Genomic DNA, 14,741 nt, shown 5'->3' with positions numbered 1-14,741 from the left:
ATCGACAATGATAATAACAGACGTGAACTTTTCGTGAACTGTGTTTTTCTCTCGAAAGGGCAATGAGGGCATGTACAGCTTATGTATATTGTTTTTATTTTTGTATGTGTGTGTGTGCGTGTGTGTGTGTGTATGTGTGTATCTTCTGGGCTTCATTAATGATTTGGCTGGAATACATTTGGATGTTGTGCTGTGCCTGTGACACTGACATGGCGTAGCCTCACATCCTGGTGGGTAAAACCATACTCCAACATAATTTCCCTCCATTTTCACTTTTTTCTACTTGGGCAAGAAGTCGATAGTTCAGAAGGAATACATTTTACAAGACTTTCATGACACGAACCGAGATGGGTAATAAATAAAGGTATACTTACTCTAAAGCTCGAGCATGAAATGCCTGGCCTGTAAAATATTTAGTTGCGCTCTCGTGTCACACATTCTTTTATGTTTTTGCAAAGGTGTTCCATTACACAGTCAAATCAAAATGGTGGCACCAACAGAAACCTGCAAATGTACGTGAGTGTCCTCACGATGGGCATCCCTTGAATCTTTTTGAATTAATAAAAGATGCGTTACTCTGAAGAGGCGCTCTGTCTCAAAAACAAGGCATTTATGGGTCTTAAAAGAGTGGATCAGAGTAGCAGTAAAATTAATGGTGTGCAGTAACAAAAGGTCTGCTTTTGGGAGGGAGAGTTGTGGGGGGTGGGAAGAATAAGGGTACCAGGGTTGGAGATGTTTGGAAGACTTCAGTCTTAGTTTAAAATGTTAGCTTAAGTGCTAGGTTTGGTTTGGTTGCTATAAAAATAGAATTGCATTTATTTTTGTTGCTGGAGGGTATGTGACCTTTTTTTTTAACCTTTTGCTCACTCTCAATGTTGTATATTTATTTATTTTACATAGAGAATGAATAATCAAATATGTGTAGCAGACAGCTAGGACTGAGTCAAATACAAACTGGTCCGCTGCATTGACAATTATAGTATGGTTTTCCCAAACAGATCACATTTTCTTCCTTCTAAAAATCCCCATCGTTATTCTTCAAAGAAAGCTCACTTTGGGATGTGAATTTAACCCGCTCATGCACCAAAAATGATTATCTGTAACCTGGTAGCATGATAAGATGTCCACTGTTGTAACCGCTGTCTCTGAAAGGGTTAAAGACATTTTTACCAGTAAGCCTTCTCTTTGCAGAAAGTATACAGCTTGATACTTAAATGGGATTTGTATTCAAAACCTCACACTCTTATGGTCCCTAATGCAGTTTATTTCTTTCAATCCTCATGTGTGCATTTACTCTTTGAATTACCTTCTTTAGGAGCATGGTACATTTTTACTACATATGTAAGGATAGGGATAAAAACATTTTCTACCAAACATAGTTTTCCACAGGTCACTGGAATAATAAAAGGAATGTGCTTCTATTTTTAACATTGATCCAACGGGTGTATTTTCTATACCACTTTGCCTCATGCCAGCTGGCATTTGGCAAGAAATGGATGACCCTGGACTGGTGCAGTCAGTTATTTGGATGATTTAATCAATCCTTTTCACATGCTGCAAAATCATCCAACTTTGACATGTCTTAGGGTCCTTGAGAACATGTAGGATAAATCAAATGGTGTTGTTCCTGTTTTTGCTGATGACGATAACATTAATTATTGTTAAAGTTCTGCTGCATCGGTGTACCATTCTTCCATTCCGTTTTCAATTGGCAATTTAAAAAAGATTTTTTTTGGTAAATCTAATTTAGGCTCAATCAAAAATACAACATTAAAAATGAATTTTATTTTAATATTTAATCGGTTGTGTTTATGTTACCTGTAAGTTTTGCATGACTACTTTACAAACAACAAAACTCTCAAGTGTACTCTGCTTTGGGCATTGTTTGTCATTGGTAGAGTGAGCCACTTTAAATGTTTTTTTTTTCCATAAACATGTTTCTGAGTCTGTCCAAAAATATACAGTACTGTCTAACATAAACAAAAGACACGTACTTTGCTAGCCGGTCACCACTAGTCTATCGCTTCCTTTTGTCTCGCTACTTTGTCACCAGAACGTTTGCCGTGTTGTTTTGTCTCATCACTGTTTCGAACTCATTGTTTATCTGAGCCCCTGTGACACCATTTTAATTTTCAACTGAACGTAGCACCATCAGCCAAAGCCAGGCAATCAGCTTGCCAAGATGTGCCTGCTTTCTCAACCGGAGCACAGATTACGATAGCCCATCTGGATCACCAGAGCCAGGCCGCGTTAAGCCGATGGGAGCCCTGCTCAGCAAGGCACCGGCGCAGTTGTTAACCCCGATTAACGTGATGTGTCGTTCAATAGAGGGAACAGTGTGAAAATCAAGCTAGTGTCGTGACCCACTGCCCTGTCACTGAACCGAACAGAAATTGGGCAAATTTGGGGAGGGATGATGAGAGCAGAAGGATGGAAAAAAAAAAGCAAATAACAGTGAGAATAGAAGAAGCATTAGTCGTTCCTCCACCAGTGATTGTCGTGTGAGAAAAAAAGCTGCATGAATCCGGTGGTAGAGCTATAAAAACAAAGTGTCAGGAGCAATATAGATTCGAACAGTAAAGCATAAATTTCGGTGACGTTCAGTGCTGTGATGATGGTAGCCCTGAATGGCCGTGGGTCCAGCCGAGGCCATTAAACAGTCTGTAAGTATTATGATGAGGTTATCGTCACATAGTGAACAGTGAAGACTTGGAGACATTTCCTGTATTGTATTCATTACTTTGAAGATCTCGTGAATTTAGATTCCAATCAAACCTTGGCCACAAGGCACAATAGAATTTTATTTGACATTCACAGTCTCTGCTTGTAAAATTGTATTGCATCAATTGCTTTGTATGAACAAGTCATACACCCACTTCATTATATTTCTAGTTTTAACTGTTTATTAGGTCAAACTTTAAATACCATTATTAATTTCATAATTTATTAATTCGGTGTCCTTCTTACTTTCATGGTCTGTGGCCTCTTTCATTCTATGCACGAATTGAAGGATGTGATGGCTGATCTCTTCCATATTCCGAGTACTACATAGAGTACAAGTTCTGTACTTTTGGTGAGTTTGCACATCCAATTCTGTCTCATGACACACATTGTGCTTTCTCTTGAGGAATTATATTTTTTGGGTTTCATTTAACGGTACCTCTTTGACCAGCAGAAACACTGATTTTCGTAAAATTGGAAGTTTCCTTAGAATTCTTTAAAATATCATGCAAATTTGCACTTGAAATTTGCAGTTTTACAATAAAACAAGTGTCCACTCAACCTTAACAGTTCGCTTTTTTTTTACTTTGCCAGTTCGATTTGAAATTCTATCACAACAAATCACAATGTTTCTAAAATATTAAGTCTTATTTAGTTTGGTTTGTTATTTGATTTAGCTGTGGGCTTTTCATGCTTTCAATGCCACACAGGAATGTCATGATATAAAAAGGACAACAAAAATCTAGAAATACGGTTGTTTACTAATTATACAAACAATTTCAGTCAACTCTTCCACAATGTTAATATTGATATACAGCATTATTATATATGTACTTCAATACACAGTGTCTCTCGCTCTCTCGACTTGGCCTGTTGGGGATGATGTGATGGATATAGAAAATAATACCTCTCAATACCAGCCACCAACAAATGGTGGGAAACTAAGATGTTGAAACCTCCTAATTTACCCGGCATGTCCCCGTCCCTCTCTCAGCTCCACAGCCTTCGTCCTTTAGCCTAATAATGAAGTGTTTTAAGCATTATGAATGCATTGGTGAGCTAGACCTTCATTTTTACATGATCTTTTTTACAGAATAAGTGTATTTCATATAGTGGTCCTTTTAATTTACCATGTGAATGTCAAAATGAAACACAGGACACAAATAAAAGTCACGCGGTATGGAAAAAAAAATGTTGGCACTTTGGCGAAAATGGAGTTAAGAGAATATGAGAGGTGTTCTCTCACTTGGAATTGTCAGTAGATACCAAAACTAAAAATGTTTATTGGACAACAGATTCTCAGTTTATGACGATTTTCTGATATCATGCCAAACTTGTACGTCAGTCAGATGATGCAGTAGTCTGTCACTCACTTATGCCATCAGTCATAATCACGAAACATCAAATGTTGGGGCTGTCAACTGAGGACCACCTGTGCCTGTTTTTGTGCCTTATTATTGGGGAACTAACGTCAGTGTTACAATACCAAAAAGTTGGTGCTGGACACTGCTGTCTCTTTATTGGGCAACATATTATTGACGTGACAAAGGGAATGCAGTGAAAATAATACACTCCATTACATTTGACTACAGCAAGGCTTGTGTTTTGTTTACAATGTTGCGGTGTTGGACATTTATATGGTAGTCATGTGACATGACGCCGTAATGAGCGATGGTGGACTGAACTTCTAATAAGCTGATTTATTTGAAGAACTGATGTTTTGGCTGCACACCAACGTAACATGCACCAATTGAATTAGCTATCAACACATCGAGGCTAAAAAGTCATAATCTCGTAACTTTCTTTTACTCTACTTTAACCTGTAGGTGTGATTGCACCCGGAGCTCAGGGGCAATATCGGCTAAACCACCCTTCTTTGGGGCCCACCCGTGTTGTGAGAATGTTGACAACGATGTGGGTGCAATGGAGGGTGAGAGGAAAAGACAAGGGAATGAGGCGGGAGGGCCGGAGTCCTGTAGAAAGGAGGGTTCTGGAACAAGTAGGCATTACAGAGCAGTGACCCAAACGTAAGTGCGGCGGACAGTAGCAGTTTGATTTGATGGGGCAGTGCTGTGTTGTTAAATCACTCATTAAATCCAATTAGGGGGCAGTAGACTGAGGGAGACTGTTTGAAGAGTGCATATGGCCGATGCAGCTTTAGTTTGGCTTCTCCCATTGAGCAGTGCCCCTGAGCCCAAGTGAGGAGGTGACCATTAATAACAGCCTGAAGTTTTGATGAACTACCTGGTATTTATCCTTTTTCAACATGTCTTTAATTTATTTGGCAATCGTTAGACTTCGAGAACAAGTGTATTGTTGATCTGGTGACCTGGAGCCTTCTGTATCTAGACTCTAGAAGATACAGAATGAACCTCTAGGTTCCAGAGGTTCATATGGCCACATCCCCTTAAGCTTGGCTGTGTGTTCCACACTGATAGCGTAAGTAAACTAATTATTATTATTATTAATATTATTTATTTTATGCAGCCCTACAAAACACCTGTATTCTGAGTTCATTCATGTGCCGTTGGCAAACTGAGCCATGATTGGTCGTTACCTAAGCAATTGTGACGTCATTTTCAGTCGTCAGCAAGCGGCAAAATGTCCATCCCTGAACAGGTGGATTTTGCTAATTAATTAATATTCCACAAACACAATCTTACTTTATAAGCAGAATAGCGTGTTTAGACTAGACGTGGAACATATTGTCAAGAAAATGTTTAAAATGACGTCCCCTTGAAGGACCACCTCCAGTGATTCTCCTCTGTGTACCCCAAGTACGTACAGGAATGTACAAGTGCAATTTTCAATGACTTCCATCCAAATTTATAGGTGAGCTGGAGCCTATGACATTTTCTTTTGGCTGTGGAGGCATGCTACACCCTCAACTGCCCGTCAATCAAATGCTGTGCATATACAGTATAGACAAATAACCATTGTCACTCACATCCCCACATGTGGACAATTTGGAGTCTTCAAGTAACACATGTTACCATCAGAGCAAACCTATAAATAGCTCGGCCATCTACTGCACTAATTTCTGCTCTATTTCCTTTGCGTAAGACATTGCATGAACTGCTAAGCTGTCAGGAACTCAACCATAGCACTATCTAATGTTGTTTGGCCTTGGTCCGTTAGTATTGCTCATTATTGTCTGTTGTCTGAAAGCCTGATCGATAATACAATGTGTAATAAATGGGTTAGTTGTATGTATTTTGTATCATGCACTGTATTTAGTTTTGAAAACAAGAGACACGCTCAGCCATGACTGTAGAAATGATGGTCAACTTGTAAAATGCTAAGAGTAATTGGTGTGGTCGCTTGTTCACGCAGATACATAATCGCACTAATTAATGTCGGCTCAGATTATAGAAAAATAGTTTTACTCTCGTGTGTCAAACAGAGATTTGAGTCACACCCATGCAGTGCAAAGACAAATGCCACATAATTGGAAAGAATAACTTCCCTCTTCGGTGGCCTCTCAATAACCTCTAATGTAAGACCATTGGACATAGACCAGACTTTTTCAGCTCCAGACCCAAATTACAAAAATTGGTTCCACACTGGGACCCAACCTTACAAAAATACACGTTACCATGTACTGTATTGCCATAATACCGTCATAGTAATAATTTATTATTATTATTATTTTTTAATAAGAATAAAACATGAATTTAAATGACTTTCACTGACTATTGTAGACCCAATTAAACGTGACCTGGGACCCATTTGAGGTCAAAATTTTACTTGTGGATAGACTGAATGCATCAATCTATGCAAAGGTTCTCTCAACAGATCTTCTTGTTTTCAAGGTTCATGATGTTTTTTGTTTGGTTTTTTTTAAATGTAGTTTGAGGCAAATCATTCCAAGTATGTAATATAAATGTTGTCTACTTTTTTAAAAACTTTTTTTAAGCTAAATTTCCGAACAAATGTATCTTTTTTTTTTTTTAATGAGCAATTGTAAAGAAACTGTTGATTGTTATTTAGGTTCTACACTTGATCACAAGTCACTTAATTTTAAAACAATAATCTCATATATTCAGCTCAAATTTGCCCATATCTTTAAAAATCTGTTCATTTTTTTCTGTACACATTAATTCAAAATGGTGCATGTTTTCCCTCTTTTTTTGAATACCAAGTTTTCGGTTAATGCTGGAGTTACAGTACCGTTAAGTGTTCATTTATGGTAAAGTCTGTAAAAAAGAAAATTCCCAAACTAATTCTTTCGACACAGAATAAAAAAAAACATTGAGAATAATTGTCAAGGGATATCAGAGGGTCACATTATGTCAGTTTCAGTTGTCACTTGGTGTATCTGTTGAAGCGGATAACTTACAGACACACCGATCCCATCACCGGGGTGATTCTGGTTTTCTGTTCCCAGAAGAGACAATTTCACTCTCTGAGGATCCCACTATTCCCACAGATATTTAATTTTACATTTGTTGCCTGCTTCTACTTTTTATAAAATTTTGTAGAGATAACTCAGAACACCATTTTAGCCCTCTGATGATGATGCTGATTCGCTTTCAAGAAAACTAAGCGCTTTTCTGATCATACCACTTCACAAAGAGCTACTGTATCATCGTTAAATAACAAAAGAGCATATATTATACAGTCTATAATAAAATAACATTTTATATTTACTGTCGATGTAAGTGTTGTAGCTTCTTTGATTTTTATTCAGGAATCTTGACTAAAACAGGGTTTTAAGAACTAAGGCTGTATGCAAAGGGAAATATGAACACGAGAAGCAGGGAAGTAATGTCAGCCCTGAGCTTGACCCATAACTCACGCGCTGCCGGTTTGTGTACCAAGCTTTTTGCGTTTACTTCTGCTCCGTAGCACAGAAAACAGCTGTGCCCTGCACGTCACAGTTGATCAGTGTTTTACACTCGTGACATGCTTGAGACCGGCAGCAACATATATGTGATGGAGGCGAAGGGACACAAGACGCTAATGAGCATGCTGAAGGAGGAAAGAGTACAGTACAGAGGCCAAAAAAAAAAAGAAAAGAAAACGGGCCATTGCCTTTCAGTGGCCTCCTTGATCGCAATTGTTACAACGGGTCTGATTTAGCTTAAGGAGGCCCAATCCTCTGTCTGGTCCACACTGGATCCACAGATAAGATTGTTCTTAAGTAGGACCTTAACTCCCAGCACCCCTTTGCGCCATGTAAAGCCCAATGAGGCATCAAACTACCCAGATTATATTTTTTTGTCCCTCATTGTAATGAGAGATTGAGAAGGAAGCTCACCATTGCTGCCCCTCCTTTGACAACAAAATTGACATACATGCTAAGGCAGCATTGTAAAAGGCCAGATGTAGCGTGACTGAAGATCAAGATCCAGACAACGGCAGGGGGCCAAAAACATATTCTAAGAGGGTCTGTTGACTCTTACGATGACACTGAAGGCATCCAAGACTTGATTGGTGGGTCCAAGATAAAGCATGAAGCAGGGTATGAAGTCATACATTAAAGCCAGAACAAGATGTCTCGATCTATCTTTCCATTAAATATCTAGAGAGGATTCCCCTCTTCCATTAATATTTTATGTCTCTATTATTGTATACATTGAAAGGGGACATAACGGCATTGCAGAGAGAGAAAGAGATTTATGCAGAGCTTCTAAAGCTATTTTGAGCCACAACATAAGGTTAGAGCTGTTCTAGGCTATTGGTCCCATGCAGGATGGGAACACTTGACTTAATTGCAGGATTTAGTTTTCTAAACTTAAATCGGTCAGGTGACGCAGACTGATAATAATCTGAATTGTTCCCAGGACAAGCCAGGTATTTGGCTACGTGGCGGAGTCCGCCGCCAAATACTATCACACACTTGCCTGTGGCGCCAGACAAAATTAAGAATATTCACTATCATTAACTTTTAGTTGCTGTTTGTCGAAAAAGAAAAAAAAACGTGACGATGGCTATATTGTTTTAGTTCTCGACATACGTATATATTAAATTACTATACAGGTACATTTGGTTAATGTGCATAATATTCTGTTGAATTTATGTGACATTGTAGTATGGTATTTTAGACTTGCTAATATGGCTTAATTAAATTTGATACTCGGTTCATGATTTTGAATTACAAGTATGTGTATGAACAAAATTAAAAATAATCACATTTCATGATTAATTCCCATGCTTTTCATTGTTTTGTGTATTTAGTTTTGTACATCAGCAAAAATAAAATGTATAGTGCACACTTTTTAAACAGTGTTTCGGAATTCAGTACAGTGACACCAGTAATTTTATAAGGCAAACAGGATTTTACTTTGTACATCTTGATAAAATGCCACTGAAGAATTATTATAAGTATTAGCAGTACTAGTAGTTTTGAAGCATATTTTTTGTTGTTGTTTTTCACAGTGTAAGGGCAAAATAGCAGGACCAGTGAATGTAACCGAAGCTTTGTGAGATGAATTACAGTGAGTGGCATAATAGGAAGTAATGTAAAAGCAAACCAATCAAATACAGTAGTAATCATGCCCTATAGGTTGTTAAATTATAAATAGTTTAATTATAAATAACTGCACAACAGCAATTATTTTTTAAATCAGAGATGGCTTTATGTGTCCCTAAATGTGCTTTTGAAGCTGATTTAAAAAATGTATTTTCTTTTTTTTGTCTCGCTAACATATCGGGTTTTTAGTTTCGTTTGACCTACAAAAGCTTACGGAAAACAGATTTGACCATGCTTTGTAATTGATGGCTATGATCTGTAAAAGTAAAAAAATCTCCCTATTGCTGAACCGAACCCTTAATTCATAAATATTAAATAAATTGATTACTATATGAAATATCTTCTTAGATTATTATTATTAGTAGTAGTAGATTATTATTATTATTATTATTGAAAATTTTATGTCGTAGGGGAAAAACTGAGGGCAGATTTGTAATCAGGGCCAACAAAATCATCAAGTTTACTCATATCTTTGATGAAAAACGTTTGTAAAAAATGTGTTGACCTGTGTATTTTTTTATTTTATTTGCAAGCTGGCTTTAAGTTGATGAAATGAAAATTCGATTCGATTCGTATGAGGGCAATTCATTATTATTACAATTATTAGTAATTTTTAATTAGTAATTTTATTATTAATTATTAATTACTACGTGTGCATGGAGAAACTGTTTTTAACCTTTTGGTCAAAGAAAAACAACAAAATCACAAAATAATAATGACGCAAATAAAGACAACAGTGAATGAATGTTCTTTGAGTCTACTATATATAGAGTACATACTGCCGTTTTTTTGTTTCATTGACAAACAGTACTAATCAACAGTAAAAAACAAAAGCTACATTTTAAAATATTTTATATTTCGCTATGCGGCAAAAACTGCGTTAATGAAAAAGAAAATTTCCAATATTTTTACTCAACATATTTTTTTCTGGGTTCCATCTGTATCCAAGTCAGACCCGATGATGAACACATCATTGGTGTTTCTTCCAAACCATGTGCTTGATGCTTTTATGATTATAAAAGAAGCTTACACAACAACTCAGACACCATGAACTCTGAATGACTCGCGGTTCACAGCGAGGTCACAGGTTTGAAATTAGCTAAAAGAGCTGAAAAAGATGACGTGTTATACTGTATACTGTATTCTGCATATGTTGACCACTAGGAGGCAGTATACACCCATAGTTTGGGTTTTGGGTGCTGATGTCGAGGGTGGATGAAATGATTGCATCGAGGGAATGAGAGAAAGAGGGAAAGAGAGAGGGAGAATGGGAGAGGTGACCTCCTGATGAACCGCAAATATTCTGGGACTGACTAGTTAAATGCCAACGAAAAGATGCCTCGGTACGTGTGTAAGTCCTCACTATCAACTACTTTAAACCTTCATTCACATCATGAGTGTGTACGTGTGTGATTAGTTTAAGCTCGTCACTCGTTGTAAAATTGGACTTGCACCTCTCACATTCAAACGGCTTTTAGATTATGAGCTTGAATTTGCAAGCACAGGCCGTTATACCAATGACTAATTATGATTATTTAAGACAGTTCAAATCACATTTTGGAATATTATTACACGACTACAAAACAAAACAAGAAAAACAAGCTCATCTGCATTTCACATCCATTTGTCCAGTTCTGATGCATAATAAATTCAGATAACTGAGCTAAAATAGGGACAATAAATATCTACATTGAGCACAGATTTGTTTGAATTTTGAAGAAAATTCGGAAATAATGTTTTTTCTAATTTGTTCAATTATAAAACTGGCCCAAATTTTACGGATTGGATTTAGTAAAATTGCAACAAACATATGTTATTCGAGTAAAAAAAGGATTTCACCACTTTTGAATAATAAAATGCTAAAAACAAACAAATGAAAAAACATAAAAACGCCCATTTCAAGGAATATCCAGTTCTGCTGTTGTTCCAAAACTAACGATCTTATTTCAACTATCTTATTTATAAATACACACTATCAACTTGATAAAACGTTTAAATGAATCATTGAAGGCGTAATTTGTTTAATTAATTTGTTTCTAGAATAAATGGAAAACATGCATCTTAAATATATGCTTGTTCTCGGGTCAGACTGTGGTCATCGTAACATTTTTATTAAGAGATAATAGATTGAAAAATAGAATAGTATTCAATATTTAGAAGACTAACATTTTCACATTCTTACAGGTCTCAAATGAAGTTAACTCAATTCAAAGGTAAAATATAAAAGCAAAAAGTGCTTTCAACAACAGGACTACATTATTGCTTGGCAAGGGAATTACATTACAAAGAATAAATGCAGCTCACTTTTGCTATAGCCAGGTAGTGTGTCGCATTAAGTTCCATCTTTGCTTCTATGGCGTTCATTACATTTTTTTTCCTCTTTCACCAACATAGAGCCTGTTGAAGGTAATGCTCACAAGATGAAGTGAGGCATAACAGTGGGTCGAACTCTTGCAGTTTGAGCATATTTTTTCCTCTGCCCAATTTTTTTCAAATTGTAAGATTGAGAGACCTTTCATTTTTGAAGCTGTGTTGTAAAAACGTTTTGTCAAAAAATAACATATAAAGAGAAAGCAGACAATATACTCAACTCAGTTGTATTTATGGAGCACTTTAAAACAACCACCGCTGTATACAAAATGCTGGACAAGGAGCAAAGTAATTCAAAGAACAACAAACAATAAATGAATAGCGAAGACAGTAGAAAGCACAAAAAAACCCCAGTAAAACTAAAAATCAAGTCTCATGCTGAGTCAGAAGCCAAAGAATAAAAATGAGTACCAAGAGACCTACTTAAATTGGTAGCTATAACAACAGGTAATTCACAAAACGCTCTGCATAACATGGTGACTACCCGGTCAGTATTCAAGGAGAGCACGATGCCTTCAAAACTGCGTCATTTTATACTGAGCAATAGATTCTACCTTAAGGTGAGTTTTTATTTATTATGCACATTTTTATGCTTCATTATGTGCAATAGGTGGCCGGTCCGGTCCATAAAGAAATGGCTTGACCGTGAAAAAAATGAATCTCCCGGCCCATTAGTTTCTTGTTCCACTTTATGCATTTTCCAACACCTCAACTTTTTTTTTTGTATCTGTCTTTTCTCCAACCGCGTTTTATTGTCCAACTCGCCGTTAATTGCTATCAGATTCTCAGGTTTTGATAGGCACCATTTTTGGACCCCATAGTGCTTCACACATCTGCAGAGAGTGAGGTTCTGAGAATCCAACTGTGTCAAGCTGTTTGGCTCACCATCAGGTTCCCCTCACAGAGTGCTGGGCTTGCAATCACACGCGCTGCTTCCCGGCCCAGATGGCCTCATAGCGTGCACATGCATGACAGGTTTCACGTGAACGCCAAAATCTGGTCAAGAGGATCTCCTCTTACGGATTGTTAGCACCTGAGCCGAGAAGAAGCAGGACAACTGAGTTGTCTGCTGTCTGAGATGAGAGTGAATGAACTGATGAGGGTCGGGTGAGCGAGTCGTTCTGCTTGTCTTATTTTCCGCTTTCATGGCACCCAATAACTCATATTCCCAATCTCATGTGAAAGCTCTGAGTCTGAAATGCTGATACGCATTATCATTGCAAAAAGATTCTGTACCCCCCACCCCCTCAAAAAATCTTTGTTTGTGTGTGTGTTTCCTTGTTTCCTTGGTGGCTAAATTTTGCGATTAACTGTGTCTCTGAATTAGTGATGTGAGTTTACAGCTCTGATAGCTTTCTTTAAAAATGAGTGTGCTATTGTGAAAGATAATGAAGGAACGTCTGCTAAAAAAGCTTGACACACCAAACTGTCATGCATCATGTCCATTTGAAGTAAAATGGAGCTTGGAGTCTAAAGCCTTGTGGTGTGACGGCATGCCTGCCACAGTACTATTTATTATTGGCCAGTATCAAAGAACAGAGAGTCCACCATTGGATGTTTGGTTGCCGTCACATGGGCTCTCCTGGCCAATACTCAAACCTAACTACGCCATCAAACATTAGACAACTTCAGCACTGCCTGTCTTCCGGTTAACCCGTAATTGAACCTGACAGCTTTGTGTGTGTATTAGAGCAGGGGAGGTTGTGGTGGAAAACAACAACAACAAAGATAATCCTGTATTTGTCCCTCGATGAGCAAATTGATGATGATTTGAGACAATGGAAAGGAGGACTCATAACTCCTAGTATTGATTCTATCTATAATATGTGAGTTCGAATGTCTACATGTGTGCATCTATGCCTCTTGCCCAAAGTCAGCTGTGATTGTCTCCACCTTACTCTTCACTAGTGATGGGGAAAATGAATCTTCAGGATGCTTCATGAACCAGTTGCTGTGTTCATTGAGCCCTCTAGATCACGTGTCAAAGTGAAGGACCGGGGGCCAGATCTGGCCTGCCACGTCATTTTATGTGGCCCGCAAAAGCAAATTATCTGTGTCAACTTCCATCATCCTTGCTTAAATCTGTACTGAAATCTCAAACTGTCATGCGTAATAAATACTGGTGACATTTTGCAATAATTTTGTTACCCCATTTATACTCACTTGAGTAATAATTGAACAAATACTTAACTGATTTGAACACTAGTGAGCCATCATTTTTTTGTGTACAAGGAATAATATGATGTGCTGATTAAACATTTATTCGGTTTCACTGTCTTAACGGCCCTCCGAGGGAAGATATAACTCCAAAGTGGCCTGCGACAAAAATGAGTTTGATACCCCTGCTCTAGATGGTACTCTGTTCAACGTAGGCCTGAAAGCACACTGAGTTGCCATTTCTTAAACCCCTTTCTTTAAACCAACAGTGCCATCTAGAGGAGTCAAATGATACAATAACTGGTTCATGAAACATCTTAAAGCTTCATTTTCTCATCACGACCCTCACCCTAGTGAGGATAGGCGGTGTAGAAAATGAAGTGACGGGGGATATACTGGAAAAACAACACTTACTGTCTTCTTTATATGTACTCTTACAAAAAACAGCCAGAAGAATCATTCTAAAATAATAAATGTCTTCCACACTGTTGTACTGCTTGATTGGCTTTAGCAACCCCAGCCTCATTTGGAAAACAAACATTATATGTAATGCAAATATACTGTACATTCATTCATTCGTGATTGATTTCATCTGCCATGTAGCTGAAAGTTGGTTGTGAAAACCTCTGTTTGGACCACAGCAGAATTTCTGACAGTTCTTTTCCAAAACTCCTGCAAGCCTCTCTTCCAATCCCTGAAACCTTCATGACCCAGGACCTTGGTGTTCCTCTGCCAAGCACTCACTTCTCCTGTTGGCAAGTGTTGGCAGCCAACACCTTGGGGAGAGGTACTGGGAATGTGATCCAGTGTGAGAATACCTGAACTGTCTTACAAGTGAAATGTAGGATGGGAAACAGTGCAGGCTTTCCACAGACTGTGCAAGAGCTTTTTCGGGGTATGTTAAAACAGAACCTAATGTCAATAAGCTGATATTATTATTTGAATTAGTGTTTCCACTTTATACTTCAAATACAGAAGGTTAATGAATGCTGATTGTACCTAATTGTAGCTACAAGTA

The sequence above is a fragment of the Hippocampus comes genome, unplaced genomic scaffold, assembly GCF_001891065.2.
Source record: "Hippocampus comes isolate QL1 unplaced genomic scaffold, H_comes_QL1_v1.1 scaffold132, whole genome shotgun sequence".
Taxonomy (NCBI): domain Eukaryota; kingdom Metazoa; phylum Chordata; class Actinopteri; order Syngnathiformes; family Syngnathidae; genus Hippocampus; species Hippocampus comes.
This window is presented reverse-complemented; position numbering follows the sequence as displayed.